Below are 10,000 nucleotides of genomic sequence, written 5' to 3'. Positions count from 1 at the left end.
ATGCCATCTTCGGCAGCGCTCTGGTTTGCCCTCCGATACTCAACAGATCTTTTATATACTATTACATTTTATAATGTGTGTATGGTGTTACGTGCCCTTTTCTAGCGAATCGTGTTTGTCGAACCGTAGTGGATGGTTTTCTTGAACTGTGCTTGTGATGGAGACAGGTCAGGGGGCTGAGAGTCTGGTTGTACAGGACATATGGACAGGTGCAGGGCTACTCAGATTGCTTAGCAACAGTGACTTAATCACGTCACCCCCAAGAGAATGTACACTTTCTGAAAAACTTGTGACATCCCACAAAAGTGTGTGTTGTGTGCATGTGAGAGAGAGAATGGAGAGGAAGGGAACGTGTGAAAACTTGTGTGAAAGTGTGTGTGTACGCATCACATCTGCTCGTGTGAGGGGTTGACTGAGTTCATATTTTCCCTCCTCTGACACCAGTTTGGGAATAGAGAGAGAGCGAGAGGCAGAGGAGAGAGAGAGAGAGAGAGAGAGAGAGAGAGAGAGAGAGAGAGAGAGAGAGAGAGAGAGAGAGAGAGAGTGAGTGCGAGAGGGCTCAGAACAGCTCAGAAATCAGTCATTTCTGTGGTTTAATATAAATCCTACTAGGCTTGTTTTGGCTCTGCACGCTAAACCCAGTTATAAACAACATCATCCATTTACCGAAAAACCAGCCTTACCTTCCCTAAATCTCAGGTTGAAGAATAGTCTTCTCCGGGCACCGCCCACCGCTTTCGTTACATCATCATCATCATCCCCGTCACCATCTACATCCTCATCATCATCACATCATCATCAGCAGCAACATCCTCGCCTTCATAATCGCAGCAGAGCATCCGGCCTATCAGTGCTTGTCATAACATCACAGTTGCGTTGCCATGTGTGGATTAACCCCTCAACAGAAAATGGCAATAGAACTCTGTGTGTGTGTGAGTGTGTGTGTATGTGTGTGTCGGTGTGTGTGTGCATGCTCTAATCTTCTTACCAACACACAGCCCAGTGTGGAGGTTAGATGACATCAATCTTTGGGAATGGCTGAATCCAAAAAGTCCTCACGTGTGTGTGTCAGTGTGTATTCGTTGTGTCTCAGAGTTTTCTATGTATTTATCTATGTTGGTATCAGTTTGCATCCACTGTGTGTGTGTGTGTGTGTGTGTGTCAGTGTTTATCTGTGTTTAATGTATGTGTGTGTGTGTGTGTGTGTGTGTGTGTAGTCCCATGGCCCTGGCAGAGCATAACTGTTTACAAGTCACACACACATGAGAATGCTCTGGCATCACCGCGAGTCCTCCACGTCTAACTTCCAATTCTGCCCCAGCACTCTGTAACGACCTGCTGTTGGTCCGAGCCCTTCAAAGACACAGCATTAGATAGAAATAGAAAAACTGTGTCTTATGGAAAGACGTGTCTTATGATGCAACAGGATCACCTGGGGCCCCAACAGGGACAGCAAGCATACCCCCCCCCCCCCCCCCCCCACCTGATACCATAGCATCTCACACACACACCTCGCAGGCACGCACAGGCACAAATGCTCACACCATAAACATTGTGGACCACATAACACAGACCCACACACACACACACACACACATTGTTCTAAAAACACACACGTACACACACTTCTCTCTCTTACTCTTGCAACACTTTAAACAGTCTGTTAAACACAGAATTTTAAACATGGCTAGACCTGGACCTGCCTTCCCTCCATTCCCCTCCCCTCCCCTTCCTCTGGGTCTTCTAGCCGTTGAGACCCCAGGCGGTGCAGCCCCCCCGCCCCACACGCACCACCCCAAGCTGCCTAATGAGGGAGTTCTCAAAGGCCTGCCTCCCCTAACCCTAGTGCCCCTCCCTCCCATACACACGCACACAAACACACACACACACGCACAAACGCACGCGCACCCGGCGGTAGCGTATGTGACATAAGCAAAGTGACGGTAGCCACACGGGCGCAATATAGGCACAGCTGCTCCGACTCATTAGGAGCAGAACTCTCTCTCTCCCTCCCTCCTTCTCTTTGTCTCTCCGGGTCTGTGTCTCTCGCCCCCACTGAGACAGACACAGGCACACACAGTGTCACTACAAGGACATTAATTGGTATTATACTTTGATATTCCCTAGATATACTTAGTCCTCCTCATGGTCAAAAATACTTTAAAGTACTTTATGTGTATTTGTAACCCCATATTTATTTACCGCCAAAATGGTCAAATCTATCTACCGTTGATCATGTTGGAAGCTGTTGCTGCTCCATGAATGAGTTGTTATCTTCTTTTTGCAATAAACACTCCCCTGGATTTAAAACTACCCTGTTTGTGTCCGGTGTTGGAAAACTCTTGGAAAAATGAAACCACTCCAGTAGAATTTTGTCCGCTAAGGACACAAACATTCAGATTTCTGGACGCAGGTCAGGACATCGTAATGTAGCGCCCGGGGGGCATATTATGGGATTAGTGGTGGTCAGTGGCCATCTGCGGACTGCGTGTGTATAGTTCAGACGCTGGCGATTCTGTGGAAACAGAATTTTTTTTTTTGGCGTTTCTCTTTCCAAATATATTTCCAAACATCCGTTTGGAAATATATTGTCTAAGGGCTTCTTTCCACTGTTGGGAGCCCAGCAGCAATTATGCTTAGCATGACCTCACTTAGCTAAGATATCAATAGCTTTCCAATATCACATATGTGACATTCTGAAAAATAAACAGATCTTTGTGGTATTTTTTGGTCTAGTTATTGTTCTGGGGCAGGCCATGTGATCACTCACAGTAAGGACAAAATTACGCTGATTTGCATATATTTGAAAAACAAATGGCTCTGTGCAGCTGTGCCGGCATTGCTGTGACAACCACACACTTAAACACATAAAACACATACATACACATATTATACACACAATCACACTCACAAAGGAGACAGACAGACTTCTACATTCACACCACAAATACCATTTAAAAGCCACCAAATTGGAGAAAAAAGACCATAAGCACCAACAAGAAACACACACACACACACACACACACACACACACACACACACACACACACACACACACACACACACACACACACAGAGTGAGACTGGTACATTGTGGTACAGCCAGCAGCCCTCTAACTGTTATCACCAGCTGTTTGTGTGTCAGTGTATGTTCTGGCAGCAGCTCCTATCAGCATCAAAGCTTTCGTCTATTGTCGCTACTTCCCTGGAAACACAAGGAAGTCTGGACACGTGCCGCTTCGCACAAGGTCACTGTAACGTGTGGGACTGTGCATGTGTGTATGTGTATCTGTGTATGTGGTTTGGGGGTTTGAATCAAAATAATCAACTCACAATAGAATATTGATTTTTCAGCGAATTAAAGGGTTGTATGACGTGCTTTCTGCGGGTGTGCGTAGGTGTGATGTGTGTGTATGAATATTTGTATCCAACGTTGTGTAGTGGTGCTGTGTGTCTGTGTAAAGGACTATAGCTGGTTAGATATGAACTGTGTGGGAGTGTGCATGCGTGTGCGTGTGTGTGTGTGTGTGTGTGTGTGCATGCATCCGTGTGTCTGTGTGTGCCTGTCAATCTGGCAATGCATGAACACGACACACAATAGAATATGGATTCTTCAGCGAGTGAAAGATTTTATGACATGGTATGCTGGTGTGTGTTTATGTATAGGAAGAATGTGTGTGTCCACGGTGTTTGATTGTATAGCGGTGCTATGTGTCGTGTATAGGTCTATAGAGGGTTTTAAACGAACAGTGTGTGTGTGCGTGTCTACTGGCTGCTAGTCAACCGTGTATCGAGTGTCTAAACTTTGGTTTTGGTCCAAGCGATGACATTTTACACACACACACACCCCTTCCTCTAGATTATCGCTCACTGACCAACAACCTCACACAACACCATATTTCACAGGGGGAAGAGATGGATGGAGGGATGGATGGAGGATTGGATGGATTGAGTCGGTGTGTGAATCTGTGTATGGACTGTTGTAAGTCGCTTTGGATAAAAGCGTCTGCTACAGGCCCTACATGTCAATGTACTGGATGAATGGATAGATAGTTGATTAATAGATTGATTACGGATTAAATAAAAAAAAGGATAGGAATGGATTGCTTAAGAAATTATGGATGGATTATGAATTGACGGATGGATGCTGGATGGATGTAAAACTAATAACCAGGCTATTGCATCTTTGGGAGGGAGGGACCGATGGCTGGATGGATGCGCTGTATGGTCAATTGACACATGGACAGTTGTGGAGGAAGAGAGCGGAGAGGTCAAAGTTCACGGCCTGCTGTCACTGACTGGTCATCAATTGACTCCATAAGGTTTAAAACACCAAACCAAACCACCACAGACACTGGGGACGAGCTAGGGGCGATTCAGGAAGAGGAGGAGGGAGGGAGGGGAGGAGGGAGAGGAGGTAGGGGACTCTATTACTTTCCATTACACATGCCTAAGGCCTCCCCCTCGACACCCACCCCCCCCGCACACGCACACAATGTCACACCCGAGATGTGATGCACTGCAGGGCTGCTTCCAGAGCTGTGTGTGTGTGTGCTTGTGTGTGTGTGCATGCGTGCGTGCCTGTGTGTTTGTGTGTGTGTGTCAGTGCAAAGCGACATGCACTTTGGTTTCGTTTCGCTCAAGTTGCATGAGCCCAACTTCCTCGAAATGAAATGATGGTCTCCTTATCAGTCCATCTGTAGTAACGGTAGACCGTATGTGTTACTTATGAATGAATTATGAGTGACACGATATATAACATGCTAGCGTTGGCCTCTGGTGAGTCATGGCAGCATTTTAATAATAGCCTCATTTAACATTGATATTAATGTTCTTCAGAATTCTCTATAATGGCTGTACAACATGTTGCTTTCTGACTGGCTTCCTAAGAAACACAATCAACGTTTTTTTACATTTTGGCCACTCCTGAAGGTGTGTGTGTGTGTGTGTGTGTGTGTGTGTGTGTGTGTGTGTGTGTGTGTGTGTGTGTGTGTGTGTGTGTGTGTGTGTGTGTGTGTGTGTGTGTGTGTGTGTGTGTGTGTGTGTGTGTGTGTTATTAACATGGGAGTTTGAATGGGGCCTTATGTTGTTGATTTATTTGTTGTGGACCCTGGTGAGAATGGAGCCTTTGAGGTCCTTGCATTAGGAAACTGTAGTACTTCCTGTCTACTTCCTGTCTGAGTCATGGTTGGAAGGGAACCAGGGTGCAGGGTGTCTGATTATGAAACTTCATGAATGGAGGGAAAGGTGATTGGCTGAGAAAGCTGCCAATCAAAACAAATATGAATGAAATGTGTGCGTGTGCGTGTGTGTGTGTGTGTTGGTGTGCATCAAAGCCATAATTAAAACCTTATTTTAGCAGGGATCAACCAGCGTTTTGACGTCATCAGCTACGATCTGAAGGAGAGATGAGGTAACAGTCTCCAACACACACACACATACAAGCACGCACACACGCTTACCAGGAGGGCATGCAACATTGATTTGCGTGTGTGTATGTGTGTGTATCGGGGGGGTGTGGGTGTGAGGGAGAGAGGTAGGGTAACACACAATCCATAACTCTATTGATTCAATTATGTGGGGGCGGGAGGTGATAGGGAGAGAGAGAGAGAGACATTCATGTGTGTGTATTTACTGTATGTGTGTTTCTGTATTTATATATGTGTGTTTGTGTATGTGTGTTTATGTGTGCGTACTCATATATGTGATGGCAGCGAGAGAAGTGTGAGCAGCTTCATATTAGCACGGCTCTAGGAATTTCCTGGTGTTGTCAAGGCATCGTTATGGCGTGGGGAGGAGGGGGGTCAAGGGACAAGGTTTGTATGGGGGCCCCTGGGCCTCTCTGTCTGGTCACTCTGTCCCTGGCCCCTGGGGCTAGACTGACCCCTCTGTGTGTGTAACCCCCTGACCCGACCAAGACTGATGTCTTCTCCTCACTAGAGACTCCTGGACAAGGCTTCATGTGTCCAGAGATCAGGTGGTCCGATGCACGGACGGCCGCCATGAATTAGAAACAGCAGACAGTCTTAAGTCCATGCACTCCACTTGCCTGTGTTGGCTGTTCATTTTAATTCTAAATCACGCACTGATTGTACAAATAGAGGAAGAGCAAAGTAAAGAGAGACAGTGATACAGTGAGAGAGGGGCAAGGGGAAGATGGGGTAATGAGACGGGGAGGAAGTAAATCATATAAGAAATGGAAAGCTTGATCTCTCCTTTCAGGAATGTCAAGAGAATGAGAAAGGGAACACAAGAATGAGAGACAGAATGAGAGAGAGACTGAGAGACTTCACAAGAGAGAGAAACAGAGAGAGAGGGATGGACAGAGAAATAGAGAAAGAACAAGAGTATTCGGGTACAGTACGTGCCCAGGTAGGATACATACCGTGGTAGTGTCCGACCGTTGATACCGTCCATCACTAGCCCTACTTGTCTACCTGCTGTGGGTTAGCATTAGTCTAACTGCTAGTGGCTAACGGCAAACAGCTTGTGTCCCAATCACAACCAGCTGGATGTCACAGGGCATCAAAGGCTTGCGGCACGTAATCAAACAAACTCAGGTGGCCCTTGCCAGCATCAACCTCCTTCGTGAATCCCTCGTCTCTCTCTGGCACACTAGGACACATCTCTGGAACGTTCTGTGCCATGGCTGCAAGTCAAATTAGCCTTTTTAATTATACTTTTTTCAGCGAATAGAGGTAACTACTAGTGTAGCTTATGCTGCCGCAGTGCTATGATGGGAACGGACGACGAAGAGATTTTGTGTGTGGATGTGTGTGTGTTATGTGTGTGTTTGTGTGTGTGTGTGTGTTTGTGTGTTATAGCGATATTGTGCAGGTGGAAATGTCCGGGATAATAAAATAAGTAATCTTGGCATCGCAACCAGTCCAGAGCAGGCTAGTCAAACTCGTTAACCGAACCTCTGAGTTTCACTATTGAAGCAACATCAAGGGGGGCGGGGGAGAGAGACAGGAGGGACAGGAGGAAGAGCTCTGCAGTGTCTGTCTCTCTCTCTCTCTCTCCCCCCCTCCCCTGGCACTCTCCCTCTCGCTGCTGCAAGACGGAGCAAACATTCCCTTATTTTGCAGAGTAATGAAATAAATAACTCACATGTTGAGCGAGCGAGGTGTAGGTAGAGAGAGAGAGAGAGAGAGAGAGAGAGAGAGAGAGAGAGAGAGAGAGAGAGAGAGAGAGAGAGAGAGAGAGAGAGAGAGAGAGAGAGAGAGAGAGAGAGAGAGAGAGAGAGAGAGAGAGAGAGAGAGAGAGAGAGAGAGAGAGAGAGAGTCCCGCATCAGGCTGAAAAGCGCAGAGTCATTCCGAGCTAGAGCCGATCACCGTGGCGGTGGGTGCAGAGCCAGCCCATGTGATCCTCTCCGCAGACTTTCTCTACATTTGCCGTCCTTCAACGCGGAGCGCCATCGTCCCCCATAAGCTGCTTGGAGACCGGCGGATATATAAACGCTACCGGACACCACGGCTGGACGACCTCACCTCGGCTGGAATCACTTCTGGAAGAGCCGGACGGATAAACCCGTCTGTTCCGGGTCCTAGGAGGAAGGATAAAGGGAGGGAGAGAGGGAGGGAGGGTCGGGGACGGTCCGTACCCTGGGGGTCCGCGACTGTGTCTTAAAGTGGCGCGCATTAGCCTGGTTGAGGCGTTGTAGTTGATGTCATTAAGGTTAGGGGATTGTGGATGTGGATCAGCCCTCACGTCCCGGGACATCAGTTCGATACTCCTCCTCTTCGTCCTCCTCCTCCTCCTGTGCCCGGTAACCATGGCGCTGGCGGGTCCCGTTCCCCCGTGCGGCCAATGTGCTCTCAGACCAGCCCCGACCGGACCAGTGTGCCTTCGTCTCACCCCGCTCTCTCAATGCTAATTAGCGCTACACCCTATTAGCATAGCGCTAACGAAGCGGCCGAACACCCCGTCCTCCTCCACCCCCCCGTCGGGAATGCAGAGGGGCGGAGGGATCCGTCCTTCTGTCTCTTCCTGATGGGCACCTTCCTCTCCACCCTCAACCAACACCTCCCCCCAGAATCACCGCCCCGTCTCCCCTCCCCCGGGACGGACAGACGCTGGTGAGCAGTACCACCGACAGACAGGAAGGAAGAGAAGAGGGGAAAAGGAAGGAGAAGAGGAAGTGGATTACTGACAGACAGGAAGGAGGGAGCGAAGAGCAGGAACAGTCAAGACTATCAGTAGCCTGGATTAGTCCCTCTCATGTCTACCCTCAAGGTGCTGGACTGTGTGGTCAACAACAACTGGGGCGCCTTGTGTGACCTCTACTGCGTATGGAACAATCAGGTGGGTCACCTCCCTTCCCCATCGCCACGCCGTCCACCGCGCTGCCTATTGATCTACTAGAGCTGTCGAACTTATTGATCTATTAGTGAACATGCTACCCCGATGATGTATCCCGAGGGTGTGTATTGCTTTTTTTATGCCGCATTGAGAGTCTTAAAGTGTTAGCTGATAACGACGGTGCCGCTTCATTGCGGTGACTGTAAACGACAGACTTCGATTTTTCCATGAGGTGTATTTTGGCTGGATAAGCAGTCTTGGTGTGTTCTCCATTTCCATTGCTGGGGATATCAGACATGTGTCACCACAAATAGTAGAAACACTAGGAGAACATGAAGACGAGGTCTGCATTGCCTTGCCAAGTGACACTCTGCTGAAAGACTCTATAGGGAATCAAACCTGTCAGCAACTGTTTAATAGACGGGGAGAACGTAATGGAACCGAATGGAAGGGAGTCTTCAATTGCGTGGAACATCTGACAGCTATGACCATATAACAGCCGTTTCCTGAGGTTTCTCATCAGGAACACTCTAATGTAGGTCAGCGTTGTGTGTAACATTTACAGAGTTTTGGACCCGAACCACTGAACATGAGAGCGGGGTTCTAGTATTTGTCGCAGTGGATCTCCACTACCATAGGTTACTACTACTCTCTCTCTCACCCTCTTTCTCTCTCTCGCCCTCTCTCTCTCACCCTTTCTCTCACCCTCTCTCTCTCTTTCTCTCTCTCTCTCTCACCCTCTCTCTCTCTTTCTCTCTCTCACCCTCTCTCTCTCTTGCTTTTACTGCATTCCCTTTCAGATTCTCTCTCTTTCTCTCTGATTCTCTATTTCACTGCATGTGACTCCTCTGGTATTCTCTCCTCTCTCTCTCTCTCTCTCTCTCTCTCTCTCTCTCTCTCTCTCTCTCTCTCTCTCTCTCTCACCCGGCTCATGCTGCCTATGCCCATCTCACCCTCTCTCCCCCCGCCCTCCTCCTCAGGCTCTGCTTCTGGAGTCTTCTAGGAATGGCATGCCTGGCATGCTGGGTATTAATAACCAGTGTTCATTCACCAGCAGAGCCCTGCAGAGGGGGCGAGCGTGGAGGGTTAGGCATGTTGTCCCCTGTGCCTGTCCCCATAACCCCCCCATCCCCTTATCCTCCCCTCCTCTCCCTTCCTATCCCCCCTTCTCCCTGCAGGGCGTATTGATGTGAATAACTAAGTAAATCGATCCATTTATCAAAATACTTTTTGGTCCCCCGGACCAGTTCAGGGCAGGCGGTTTACGAACGATATGAACAGGAGATGATATCATAACTACTACCTCTTCAGAAGAAGTGTTGCATGCTGGGTAACTGGCAGACCAGTGAAGCTCCATGCAGGTTTTTGATGTTGGATGTCGAGCATGCGGGTTGAGAGAGTTCACATCCTTTTCATGTCCGGAGGACAGCTGTGTGGTTGTGTGTGGATGTGCACGTGTGTGCGCATGTGTGTGTGTGTGTGCATGTGTGTGTGGCATACAGTGGTCTTTGTGGTGCTATCTTCATGTGCTCGTCTGTCTCTGTACAAGCTCACAATCAACTCATATCCCTATGATGACATTTGGCCTGGCGCTGTGCGCGCAGCGCACACACACACACACGTGCATGCAAGTACACACACGCACAGATACACTGACACGCATGCACACACTCACCGGAACAGACAGGCCATTGTTTC

The 10,000-nt window shown here is 48.4% G+C and overlaps 2 protein-coding genes across 4 annotated transcripts in view; both read left to right on the top strand.

Moving 5' to 3' along the window:
* Nucleotides 1-10,000, top strand: part of LOC307088649 (polyunsaturated fatty acid lipoxygenase ALOX15B-like) — a gene marked incomplete at both ends in the record, with an annotated part of 143,864 nt that overhangs the window by 48,456 nt on the left and 85,408 nt on the right.
* The window catches only part of arhgap21a (Rho GTPase activating protein 21a), an 85,145-nt gene that overhangs the window by 1,340 nt on the left and 73,805 nt on the right, over nucleotides 1-10,000 (top strand). The window lies entirely within an intron of this gene.

Source organism: Pollachius pollachius (genome assembly GCF_949987615.1).
Source record: "Pollachius pollachius genome assembly, chromosome: 17".
NCBI classification, from domain to species: Eukaryota; Metazoa; Chordata; class Actinopteri; order Gadiformes; family Gadidae; genus Pollachius; species Pollachius pollachius.
The sequence above is the reverse complement of the archived record's forward strand: the minus strand, read 5'-3'. Positions and strand labels throughout refer to the sequence as shown.